The sequence below is a fragment of the Taudactylus pleione genome, unplaced genomic scaffold (genome assembly GCF_031769625.1).
Source record: "Taudactylus pleione unplaced genomic scaffold, aTauple2 ptg000372l, whole genome shotgun sequence".
Classification (NCBI taxonomy): domain Eukaryota; kingdom Metazoa; phylum Chordata; class Amphibia; order Anura; family Myobatrachidae; genus Taudactylus; species Taudactylus pleione.
The window spans coordinates 17775422-17789606 of NW_028284773.1; positions in this window are offsets into that span (position 1 = coordinate 17775422).

Genomic DNA, 14185 nt, shown 5'->3' on the forward strand with positions numbered 1-14185 from the left:
GGTCGCTAGCTAAGCTGTGGGTTGCCACCCACAGCTTTAGCAACCGACCAGGTTGATGGTCGCGATGGTAAAGACCATCGCGACCATCGGGGCTTGCGACGAGAGGCTAAGGTTGGGTCTCGGCAACCGCAAGCCCCAGGAAGCTTCCTGCTCTGATCAAGCAGGAAGCTCCCCACTGACATCACTGCTGCGGCTGCCCACAAAACGGCAGGTGTTCCTTAAGGATCGCCTCCGTTTGTGAAACCACGCCCCCGCCACGCCTACAAAATGGGTCGAGCTGTCGATCAACATCGACAGCCGCCCCTTTTGTAGTGAGCTCCGGAGCGAGAGAATTTCTCTCTCGCTCCGGGGCTTGCGCACGCACAGTGCGGCTGCTGCGCGTGCGCAGGGCCTAAACATCGATCCGGTTGCAAGCGCTCAGTGCTTGCGACCAGGTCTAAATGAGGTCCAATGTGCTAAATATTACATAAGTTAAAAAATTACAAGCTAGCGATTCATCATGTAAACGTTGTACTTTAGATCTATCCACATACCTGGATCATCTCATAGGAAATATGCATCAACTGTAGGAACTAGCACAATTATACTGTGGGTATTTTGTGAAAGAGGCAAAATCAAAGTAATACCCTTTTTGGGGTCACTCTTAATAATAAAATGGAAAATTAATAAAATGTCACTTTTAATTCTTACAAATAATGAACAGCAATAAAGTGGAATTATAGAGGCAACGAAAGTGGCTCTTAACTGAAATAGAAAGCTTCTTCAGTTCTTCCACAGGAATCACATTCAGTTATGGCCAGTGCCGGCTCCAGAGGTGGGGCTGCAGCACAGTCCAACATTCAAATAGGGGAGCCACACCAACTGCCAGTGATTCCCAGCCGGCAATGTTTGGCGACGTTTGGAATGGCAGTTGGTGGGGCTCCCCTATTTGAATTTTGGACTGCGCTGCATCCCCACCTCTGGAGCCATATAAGAGAGAGAAATTACCATGAGGTGGGGCTGCAGCACAGTTCAAAATTCAAATAGGGGAGCCACACTGACTGGCAGTGAGTCCCAGCCAGTGATGTTTGGCTTTGACTGAAATGGCAGATGGTGTGGCTCCCCTATGTGCATTTTGAACTGCGCTGCAGCCCCATCTCCAGCTCCCCCAACAACTTGAACTGTTTTAATGTTTAATGTCCGGGGGCCACGAGGCAGAGACTCTCTAATCAGACTATAACAGGGGAGCCCTGGTTGTAGTGAAAAGGACAGTGGAGCGTGGGTCAGGCGGGAGGCAACTGGCATGTGCATAGAGAGGTCAAGTCTATAAATAACCGCTCTCCCCATCCGTCGAGGCAACTGTGTGAGGTGACCATCGGAGGAGGCAGAGCAGGTCTGTGGGCTGATTACCTGCGCTACTGAGGTGAGCGGTGAGCGGCAGCTCTGATTATGAGGTCCGTCTGTAGCAGAGACAGAGAGCCGGAAGTTTCCTTTAATTAGTATGTGCAGGAGGAGGATGTGACAGAGCTGGCCATCCCTCCTCCCCAAAATGCGGGCTGTGGGCGGCAGCCTGAGGAAAGGACCCTCCCCAGTGAGCAGTAGGATAAGAGGTAGGCTGGTTGAGGTAAATGAACGGAGGCAGAGCAGTGACTCCTTCAGTAACAGGCACAGGAGTCAGGACACTTGGAGCAAGCACCAGGGAGAGGTCGGTAATAAATTAATTATCACAGCTCAGCACAGCGTCCCTTCACTTCAGGTGACAGGTGTAATGAGTCTCCGGTGCGGTAAATAGCCATATAGCTGTCACATACAGAGAGACTCTCATTCCTCCTCCTAATAAGCTTCTATACATTCAGTATCAGATGCACATCTCCAAAGAACAGCTGTAGGGACAGAGGGCCTGATTCAGACCCGGACACTATGCTGTGCTCGCTCGCATTGAGCAATTTTTCGCAATCTGAGCATGCGTATGAGTCGCAATGCGCGTGCGCGAACCAGTCATTGCGATGGGAAAGTGCTCGCCCGTAGCCCGCAGTCGGGCTGCTATTTTGAGTGACAGATAGTGCCGTTTGTGGGTGGCAACTGGGGAAGGTGCTTGAAAACGGGGGTGTGGATGTGCGAACGCAGGCGTGCCCGACCGTCAGAACGGCATTTAATCGGTATGCATAATTAGCAAAGTAGCATCATTACACACGTGACCAGGTTGTATTTTAGCCTGAACTGCTCGCAATGTTGTGGTTGGAAAAGGCTACCACAAGCACTGCGAGCAGCTCCGATGGCTCTCGATGTTCCCGATTAATCCTACAACTGCAGGAGATGACGAGTGTTGCGAGTGGCAAAGGAGCGTCTTTATACAGGTGCGAGCGCATAGTGTGGCCGCTCGCTATTACTTAGTGGGCGGCTTTACGCGACGCAGTGCGAGAGCATGATTTAAATAGCCGGCCCCTTTTAGCCAGTGAGCAGACGCAAATAGCGTCCAGAGAGCAATGAAACTTAACTAATTAATGACTGGACGTTCAGAGCACAGGTCAGACTTTAATTACTCTGCAATCCTCTGTTCACCTTATTACGGCATCCCTGTATAGCCTAATAGCCTGTAAACGACTTTCTGCTACAGGACATATGCAGACAGGATAAGACAGACAGCATAAACTTTTACAGACTCCTCAGGAAAAAGTTTGCGCAGTCAGTATACACGGTAACAGCCAGGATTACCCCCAGCTACAGGAAACTGGATGTTTTTACCATTTAAATTAACCCGGGCAATGGTCTGCAGCAGACCCTCTGCTGCAGACCATTGCTTATATAACCCTACTCATTAAGTTGGTACCAACTAAGGTAAATTAATAACGTGCACCACCTCTACAGAACACGCTGGACTTTATTACTGGCAGTAATTTATCTGTATTTAGGTAGATAGGAAATTTGAGTTCTGAGAATACTTAGAGAAGTGATTTGTGAGTTTTGGATATATTCTTCTAATATATTTATCCCTGTTTATAATATCGTATGATATACGTTCAATTGTATGTGTTTGTTAGGTTAACCTACTTGAATTCCCCAGTATCTCCACTTTGCTGTCCTCTTCGTTGAAACGCGTCATCAGCCATTCAAGTATTCCAGTAAAATAAAACCTTGTTGTTCATAGTGTGATCTACTAGTAAATGTAATGAATGGAAAATGCTATTTTCTGAGCTTTTCTCAGAGTGTGAAATTGCCTGTTTAATAAACTGTAACTCTTATTTGAAACTAAACTGGTGACCGTCTGTGCCTGTAACTCCTCCTTACCTCTCTATACCGAGAATGAGAACCAAGAGACTCAAGATCTGGTAAGAGTCAAGACACCATCCAGCACAACACTCTAACCAATACAAAATACTGGTCAGGGTACCACAATCACACAATGTATTGTTCATGTCCTATCTGCCTGAGGAGATATTGTTAACTCTCATCCCCTTGGGGGCCTGATTCAGAGTTGTACGCAGTGTACACAGCAGTTGTGTGCAGGCGTGGGCTGGGCTCCCAGGGATTCGGGTAATTCCCCGGTGGGCTCCACTGATTTGAGGCCATGCCCCTTTTCCGGAGGGGTCGGGGCTTAGGGTCCCATGATCGGGGGGGAGGGGTTGCTGCCCACCCGGTGGAAGTGCCCCATGCCCTCCCACGACCAGTACTAGGGGCTTTGTACCTGCACCTTATCCCACATCCCTGCCTCATGCTGCTATGGAGCAGCTCGGCAGAGAACGGAGTCTTAATGCAGGGGGGGGTTTAACCTCGGGAGCAGTTCTGTGCAGTTCGGGGATTCCTGCTGCAGTCAGCTTGATTGGTGCTAAATTGCCCCCTACCCCTCTCTCAGGGCCCCCCCAAGCCAGGTTTGCCTTCCAGCTCTTTTTGATGTGTCAGCAGCAGTGGGAAAATCTGCCCATACTTCTGAAGGAGAACCATTTCGACGGAGGGTACAGCTGACCAGGCACAATAATGGTGAGTAAAAATCTATGGGCCTGATTCAGCACAGATCACAGCTGCAACAGCGTATGCAGATGGCTGATTGTTGCGTACTGCACATGCGTATGAACCGCAGTGCACGTCCATGATCACACAGAGTGAGTGACAGGTAGTCAGCGTTTGGGGGTGGTGACGGAGGGCTGGTAGGAGATACGCAGATTCGCCTGTCCGCTTCAACACCGTTACAGGGGCGTGCATAAATTAGCCACTGCGATGACATACGCAGCTTGTGTACTCACTGTGGCCCTGATTCAGAGTCGGACGCTCTGACAGAGCGCTCGCTCTGAATCAGGGCCATCCTTCTTGATTTTTAGAGTGGCCCTCCTGGCCGCTCCTATAGCTGTGGGTGACCATCGCGACCATCATCCTGGCCACTTGCATTAGCTGAATCAGGGCCTCTGTGCAGGCCAGAAGTATGATATTTATACTGATATCTTGGAAGCCATTTAAAAGAAACAATATAAAATAGCGTCACATATGGCAGGGATATTACTTAAGCTGAGACTAAGGGGCTGATTTTGAGTGGGACGCAACATCTTTTGCTAGTAGCACGTCTGTGACTTTATGCTAATGCCGCTACAAGCGCTTCCCCTGGTGTACACCTGTGTGTATGACTGTGCAAGGACAGGGACACTCAATTAGAGCGTCCCCAGACACTGCAACCATGCTTAGTGCATCTTGGTGCATCTAAACCTGTACCAGCCCCATGCTAGGCACAGAATCTCTGTGTAAGTGTGGGCTCCAATGTGAGCAACTAAGGCCCTGATTCAGAGCCGGACGCTCTGATATTTTTTTTTTTTGAACGGCCTCCTGTCCGCTCGCATAGCTGTGGGTGACCACCTACAGCTATAGCGAGCGGGCAGGAAGATGGTCGCGATGGTCAAGACCATCGCGACCATCGGGCTTGCGACGAGACCCTTGTGGTAGGGTCTCGTTGCCGCAAGCCCTAGAGTGCTTTCGGCTCAAACAGAGCCGAAAGCACTCCCACTGACATCACTTGTGATGTCAGTGGGGCCGGACCCAGACGGTAGGCGTTCCCATGGGAACGCCTCCGTCTGGGCAGCCACGCCCCCGGCACGCCCACCAAAGGGGGCGTGCAGTCACTCACCATCGACAGCACGCCCCCTTTGGTATGAGACCCAGAGCGATGGCTTGCCCATCGCTATCCGGGTCTCGCTCATGCGCACGACGGAGCCGGCTCCGTCGTGCGCATGCACACTGGGCCACCATCGACCCACTTGCGAGCGCTCGCGAGCGGGTCTGAATCATCACTACTGCGCCTCTGTATCAGACATCACTGCTGCGACTCTGTATCAGACATCACTACTACGACTTTGTATCGGACATCGCTACTGCGGCTCTGTATTGGACATCACTACTGCGACTCTGTATCGGAGCCGGCTCCGTCGTGCGCATGCACACTGGGCCACCATCGACCCACTTGCGAGCGCTCAGCGCTCACGAGCGGGTCTGAATCATCACTACTGCGCCTCTGTATCAGACATCACTGCTGCGACTCTGTATCAGACATCACTACTACGACTTTGTATCGGACATCGCTACTGCGGCTCTGTATCGGACATCACTACTGCGACTCTGTATCGGACATCACTACTGTGACTCTGTATCGAACATCACTACTGCGACTCTGTAACGGACATTGCTACTGCGACTCTGTATCAAACATTGCTACTGCGACTCTGTACCAGACATCACTACTGCGACTATGCATCTGACATCACTACTGCGACTCTGTACCGGACATCACTACTGCGACTATGCATCTGACATCACTACTGCGACTCTGTATCGGACATCACTGCTGCGATTCTGTATCGGACATCACTACTGCGACTCTGTATCGGACATCACTACTGCGACTCTGTATCGGACATTACTACTGCGACTCTGTATTGGACATCACTACTGCGACTATGCATCTGACATCACTACTGCGACTATGCATCTGACATCACTACTGCGACTCTGCATCTGACATCACTACTGCGACTCTGTATCGGACATCACTACTGCGACTGTATCGGACATCACTACTGCGACTGTATCAGAACGCATAAGCAGTGGAAAAAAATGGCTAAACTAAGTGCGGCATCAAAATAGTGTCCGAGTCAGAATCAGGCCCTATCAGCTTTCCCAGTAACAGAGCAGGATAGGAGTTCTCCGTTGAAGGACTGTAGAATGGCAGCACAGGTATCTAACCAACAAATCCTCCACCTCACCCACCTTAATCCTCTCTGGTACCGCATTTCTTATAAAATCTCATGCCACTCTTTGTTACATCCCCTCACCTACCTACTTTTGCCACAATACTCTCCTCACCTATAAATATCCCTCCTACATCCTATTCCTACTAGCACTGCTTCTTCCCCTGGCTGCCGCTAATCCTGCTACATCTCCCCACTTCTCTCTCCATCATTCTGGGGCACTTTCTGGAATGCTAGATCTGTCTGCAATAAACTAGTGATGGCTATCGACCATCAATGCTTTCAAAACATTGATGGTTGCTTGTCGATGTCAACTACTTTTGGCATCGATGGAAGAGAACCAGTGGTTCTCTGGCATCGATGGATGAGCAGGAGCAGATGATTTAATTTTTTAGTGGCATGACAGAGCTCAGCCCCGCCCCCAACATCACTAAGCACTGCCCTCATTTTTTGTGGGTCGCGGCCCAGAGTGCCAGCAACAGAGGTGACCATCAAGGAGGTGCAAACAATCGATGGTTCACCAAAGATGGTTTGTGTGCCATTGATGGTAATCACCGATGGGCCCATTGATTGTAACCATCAATGACCACCCCACCGATGGTCATCTCTATAAAAAACTGGCCCCCATTCATAATATTTTAATCTCTAATTTCCTAAAGTTCTTTGGCCATACCCCTCCATTTAATGAGCTCACCTACCAAATGGCTGGTCACACCCCTTCAGCGGGCCCCTTCCATTACATTTCCCTGGTGGGCCCTTCATGCCCCAGTCCGACACTGGCTGTGTGTAAATTTGCTAATACTGCAGGAGACATCTGGTGTAAATAGCCACCTCCTGCAGGCTTCTGTGATCCACTGCTGCGTCCGAGGACATAGCATTGGATCATCAGTGAATACAGGTTACACAGGATGACCGGTGTCTTCACTCTGCCAGGACCAAGAAAGCTGTGTTGTCAGACAAAGACCCTGGCCTTGGTGTGCATTGAAAACAGGGCCGGCTCGTCCCCATTTTAACAAATGCTGGCCATTACTGCCCCCAAACATCGGCAGCATGTCAATCATGCTTAGGGGGGATTGTGGCCACCGTCGGTGATCGGCACATGCGAAGTACAGATCCTGTACATGCACCGATCATTAAACATGGGCCTTCTGTGTAAATCATTAGGTTTATGTAAAACTCTGGCCCAGTATTTGTAAAGAGTAGCAGCAGATGCCCAGAATATATCACAAATGTCTTAGCTGATCCAAATACATAACTAATGAGCAATGCAGGTAAATGCCTTCTCAGCCAGTAAATTAATGAGTCAATGTAAAAAATTATATTTCAGATTTTAACAGAAAACCTGTTACTGATTTTCTGGGTATCCACAAAATGGGCTGCCATAATTGTTTTCGGTGCACTACTTCTAACTACCTTATAGAAGGAGATACAATTATACATCCCCATTTAGGATATAATGTTATATCCATCACCATTTGACAGGGCCGGCTCCAGCAGGAGCTACGCCCTGTGCGGCAAGGGACCCAGAAGCCCTAGTCTTGCGCGCGGCTGAAAAGGGACGTGGCCTAATTACCATAGGTGACGCCCCCTAAATTACGCTATTTGGGGGCATACCCGTATGGCACGCCCCCATTTAATGTCAGGCGAGCCCAGCACTAGGTCAGTAGCTGAGCTGCTCCCAGCTTTTTCCCTGCACTGAATGGATGTCCCTCTGAAATCGGGAATGGTTGGGAGGGCTGCACCCTCTATGGGGTGGCGAACCTGTTCGACCGCACTGGTCGAACATGCCTCGAATCGGCCCTGCCATATTACATGAACGAATTGCTTTGTAATTGCTTTGTAATTTATGTGCTGGTCTGCCCACATGGTCTTTACTACATGAGCAAGACCAAGCAACAATTTAAAGAGAAGATGGCATTGCATAGATCTAATATCGGTGTAGTGATACTATCTCTATAGTGAGCAACTGGTTGCTAGGCACTTGCTAATAACTCCCAAACCTTAAACATGGTCCATTATAAAATAATAATCACATAGTCCCGTTACCAGGTGGTGACCATTCCAGAAAACTTGCACAGTTCGAATCCTAGTGGATATTCCCCCTTAAGGCTGTACTGTTTCACTATGTGGATTAAACAAGCAATTGGACTGATAGTGTTTTCTTTGATCACCTTTGTTGGTTATACTGTATGTGACCATTATTTTTGCTAACATAAAAATTATTAACACAAATATCATACAGCATCTTTATTCTTTAATATGGTGTCAATTTTAATATTTCTTCATTTGAAGTATATGGTTCAGGGGGTCTGGAGGTTAGTTAATTATATGTTGCTATGAGATAGATATTCTTGAGTTATGCCAGTTGATACAGTTGATATATGTTTCTTATGAAATAATCAAAGTTAGTGAATAGTACTAAAGTACACTAAAGTATATGTACTTATTTGTTGAATCGCTAGCTTTTTTTTACATTGCGTCGCCAATGCAGGCAGCCTTTGTCTGGTGGCGTCTTACATGGTGGTACGGGAGTTGGTAATATAAGGTAAGAATTGTACACCTGTTATTTATAACCCTGGTGAAAATGTTGAAGCATTAAAACGTTGGCTGCCTATAAGATCATTATTGTGCATGCTGACACATCTTCATTTAATCATTATTGTGCATGCTGACACATTTAAATGATCGCTGTATGTTTGTGTAGTATCAAATCTTTATATTGGTTCTAATTAGGGGTGTGCACCGGCCACTTTTCGTGTTTTGTGTTTTGGTTTTGGATCTGGATCTTTCTTCGTGTTTTGGATCTGGATTGGTTTTGCCAAAACCACCCTTGCGTGTTTTGGGTTCTGGGTTTTGTGTTTTGGATCTGTATTTTTTTGAAAAAAAGCATAAAAACAGCTAAAATCACAGAATTTGTAGGTTTTTCTGCTCCTATGCTATTATTAACCTCAATAACCTTAATTTCCACTCATTTCCAGTCTATTCTGAATACCTCACACCTCACAATAGTGTTTTTATGTCCAAAAGGTTGCACCGAGGTAGCTGGATGACTATGCTAAGCGACACAAGTGGGCGGCACAAACACGTGACCCATCTAGGCGTGAAACTGCAGTGGCAGACAGGATGGCATTGAAAAACTAGGCCCCAAACTGTACATAATGCAAAGAAAAAAAAGAGGTGCAAGATGGAATTGTCCTTGGGCCCTCCCACCCACCCTTATGTTGTATAAACAGGACATGCACACTTTAACAAACCAATCATTTCAGCGCCAGGGTCTGCCACACAACTGTGGCTGAAATGATTGGTTCGTTTGGGCCCCCACAAAACAAGCTGGCAATTTATCTGTCCCTGCACAAACTGGCTCTACGGAGGCAAGATGTCATCCTCATCCTCCTCATCCACCGATTCCTCACCCTCTTCAGTGTGTACATCCTCATCCTCACAGAGTATTAATTCGTCCCTGCTGGAACCACAGGTCCCTCTGTACGTTCTGGAGGCTGGTCTCCCTGGAAGAGTTGATAATTCATTTTATGAACATCATCTTCTCCACATTTTGTGGAAGCAACCTCCTACGCCTTTCGCTGACAAGGTTCCCGGCTGCACTAAACACTCTTTCGGAGTACACACTGGAGGGGGGGCAACTCAGGTAAAATAGAGCCAGTTTGTACAGGGACCTCCAAATTGCTTCTTTTTCCTGCCAGTACAGGTACGGACTGTCTGACATGCCTACTTGGATGCTGTCACCGATGTAATCCTTTAACAGACAGACGCACGCTTGTCGCTGCTGCTTTAAGGATTCAAGTGCGGCTACAGCCCACACAATTCACAAAGACAGAAAAAAAAAAGAATATTTTTATTGTTTGTGGAGCACACTTTGAGGGTTACACCACCCTTTAACAGACAGACGCACGCTTGTCGCTGCTGCTTTGAGGATGCAAGTGCGGCTACAGCCCACACAATTCACAAAGACAGAAAAAAGAAGAAGAATATTTTAATTGTTTGTGTAGAACACTTTGAGGTGTCACCACCCTTTAACAGACAGACGCACGCTTGTCGCTGCTGCTTTAAGGATGCAGGTGCGGCTACAGCCCACACATTTCACAAAGACCAAAAAAAAAAGAACAATATTTTAATTGTTTGAGTAGAACACTTTGAGGTGTCACCACCCTTTAACAGACAGACGCACGCTTGTCGCTGCTGCTTTAAGGATGCAGGTGCGGCTACAGCCCACACAATTCACATAGACAGAAAAAAAAAGAACAATATTTTAATTGTTTGTGTAGCACACTTTGAGGGTGTCACCACCCTTTAACAGACAGACGCACGCTTGTCGCTGCTGCTTTGAGGATGCAAGTGTGGCTACATCGCACACAAGTCACAAACACATTAAAAAAATAGTTTTTTATTTTTTGGAACACTTTGAGAGTTACACCACCCTTTAACAGACAGACGCACGCTTGTCGCTGCTGCTTTAAGGATGCAGGTGCGGCTGCAGCCCACACATTTCACAAAGACCGAAAAAAAAAGAACAATATTTTAATTGTTTGTGTAGAACACTTTGAGGGTGTCACCACCCTTTAACAGACAGACGCACGCTTGTCGCTGCTGCTTTAAGGATGCAGGTGCGGCTACAGCCCACACAATTCACATAGACAGAAAAAAGAAGAATATTTTTATTGTTTGTGTAGCACACTTTGAGGGTGTCACCACCCTTTAACAGACAGACGCACGCTTGTCGCTGCTGCTTTAAGGATGCAGGTGCGGCTACATCGCACACAAGTCACAAACACATTAAAAAAATAGTTTTTTATTTTTTGGAGCACTTTGAGAGTTACACCACCCTTTAACAGACAGACGCACGCTTGTCGCTGCTGCTTTAAGGATGCAGGTGCGGCTACAGCCCACACATTTCACAAAGACCGAAAAAAAAAGAACAATATTTTAATTGTTTGTGTAGAACACTTTGAGGGTGTCACCACCCTTTAACAGACAGACGCACGCTTGTCGCTGCTGCTTTAAGGATGCAGGTGCGGCTACAGCCCACACATTTCACAAAGACCGAAAAAAAAAGAACAATATTTTAATTGTTTGTGTAGAACACTTTGAGGGTGTCACCACCCTTTAACAGACAGACGCACGCTTGTCGCTGCTGCTTTAAGGATGCAGGTGCGGCTACAGCCCACACATTTCACAAAGACCCCAAAAAAAAGAACAATATTTTAATTGTTTGTGTAGCACACTTTGAGGGTGTCACCACCCTTTAACAGACAGACGCACGCTTGTCGCTGCTGCTTTAAGGATGCAGGTGCGGCTACAGCCCACACATTTCACAAAGACCAAAAAAAAAAGAACAATATTTTAATTGTTTGTGTAGCACACTTTGAGGGTGTCACCACCCTTTAACAGACAGACGCACGCTTGTCGCTGCTGCTTTAAGGATGCAGGTGCGGCTACAGCCCACACAATTCACAAAGACAGAAAAAAAAAGAACAATATTTTAATTGTTTGTGTAGCACACTTTGAGGGTGTCACCACCCTTTAACAGACAGACGCACGCTTGTCGCTGCTGCTTTGAGGATGCAGGTGGAATCTAGACGGGATTTGGAACCGAGGACACACTACCTCCATCAATTGTCTAAATCCCACTGCACTAATGTCGGATACCGGACGCACGTCTAACACCAACATAGCAGTCAAGGCCTCAGTTATACATTTTGCTTCAGGATGACTGCTGTCGTACTTCATCCTCATCGCTAGGGACTGTTGGAGGGTCAATTGTTTAGTAAAAGTAGTGATGTTCCTACTTCCTCTCTGGGATGATGAACAACTCCCAGCAGCAGCAACAGCACTAGGAGGAAGTGGTTCTTGATCTTTCCCTATTTTATTTTTATCGGAGAAAGTTTGGTCCTCCATTTATGTTATATTGATATATATACGTGCGGCTAAAGCGCACACAAACACAGAAAATATTATTTTATTTTTGCTGGAGAGTAGTGCACTTTGTGGGTTACACCACCCTTTAAGAAATGAGCCAGCCGGCTCTTTACTTATGGGACACAGGCGCACGCTTGGCGCTGCTCCTTTGTTGATGCACGTGCAGCCACAGTGCACACAATTCACAAACACAGAAAATAATTTTTTTTTTGGTTTGGACTGGAGTGTACTTTCGGGGGTTACAGCACCCTTAACGGTCAAGCCAGCCGGCCCTTTACTTATGACACAGGCGCACGCTTGGCACTACTTTGTTGATGCACGTGCGGCTACTGCGCACACAATTCACAAACACAGAAAATAATTTTTTTTTTGGTTTGGACTGGAGTGTACTTTCGGGGGTTACAGCACCCTTAACGGTCAAGCCAGCCGGCCCTTTACTTATGACACAGGCGCACGCTTGGCACTACTTTGTTGATGCACGTGCGGCTACTGCGCACACAATTCACAAACACAGAAAATAATTTTTTTTTTGGTTTGGACTGGAGTGTACTTTCGGGGGTTACAGCACCCTTAACGGTCAAGCCAGCCGGCCCTTTACTTATGACACAGGCGCACGCTTGGCACTACTTTGTTGATGCACGTGCGGCTACTGCGCACACAATTCACAAACACAGAAAATAATTTTTTTTTTGGTTTGGACTGGAGTGTACTTTCGGGGGTTACAGCACCCTTAACGGTCAAGCCAGCCGGCCCTTTACTTATGACACAGGCGCACGCTTGGCACTACTTTGTTGATGCACGTGCGGCTACTGCGCACACAATTCACAAACACAGAAAATAATTTTTTTTTTGGTTTGGACTGGAGTGTACTTTCGGGGGTTACAGCACCCTTAACGGTCAAGCCAGCCGGCCCTTTACTTATGACACAGGCGCACGCTTGGCACTACTTTGTTGATGCACGTGCGGCTACTGCGCACACAATTCACAAACACAGAAAATAATTTTTTTTTTGGTTTGGACTGGAGTGTACTTTCGGGGGTTACAGCACCCTTAACGGTCAAGCCAGCCGGCCCTTTACTTATGACACAGGCGCACGCTTGGCACTACTTTGTTGATGCACGTGCGGCTACTGCGCACACAATTCACAAACACAGAAAATAATTTTTTTTTTGGTTTGGACTGGAGTGTACTTTCGGGGGTTACAGCACCCTTAACGGTCAAGCCAGCCGGCCCTTTACTTATGACACAGGCGCACGCTTGGCACTACTTTGTTGATGCACGTGCGGCTACTGCGCACACAATTCACAAACACAGAAAATATATTATTTTTTTAGCACTTGGGGGGAGCACCCCTGATGGACAGAGCACCCCCTGGACAACACTGCAGCACTCCTTTAGGACTGGGACACTGCACAGGACTTTGGAGTGGACACAGCCCCTATGGAGAACTGACTGCACAACACAGTCCAGCCAGCCCCTATGGACTTTGAAGTAGTGGACACAGCCCCTATTAACAACAGCAGCACAGCACACCACAGCCAGCCCCTATGGACTTTGAAGTAGTGGACAACAGCAGCACTACACTACACTACACTACACTACACAGCCCTAACTCCCACCCTCCCTCTTCACTGTCCACAGCCGAGTGAGAAAATGGCGCCGACGTGGGTACCTTATATAGGATCCAAAACCCGCGAGACTCGGAAGGCGGGATGATGACGTTTTGCCTCGATTTCAGATCCGAGTCAGGCGGGAAAAGTCGAGCCTGATTCGGATCGGACTCGGATCGGGGGGGCTCGGGGGGGTTCGGATTTCAGAAATCCGAACCCGCTCACCCCTAGTTCTAATATATATGTTTTGTATTCATTTATAGAACTCATAGTAAAAAGGGTGATCTAATAACTTTATATAATTAGGGTTCATGCTGCGGTTTCCCTATCAACGGATAACGCAGTGATGAGGGTGGTAATCTCCAACATTACACATTAGAGCAATAAAATTGAACTACAACTCCCAGAACACATTGCAGGTCAGTGTGGCGCAAT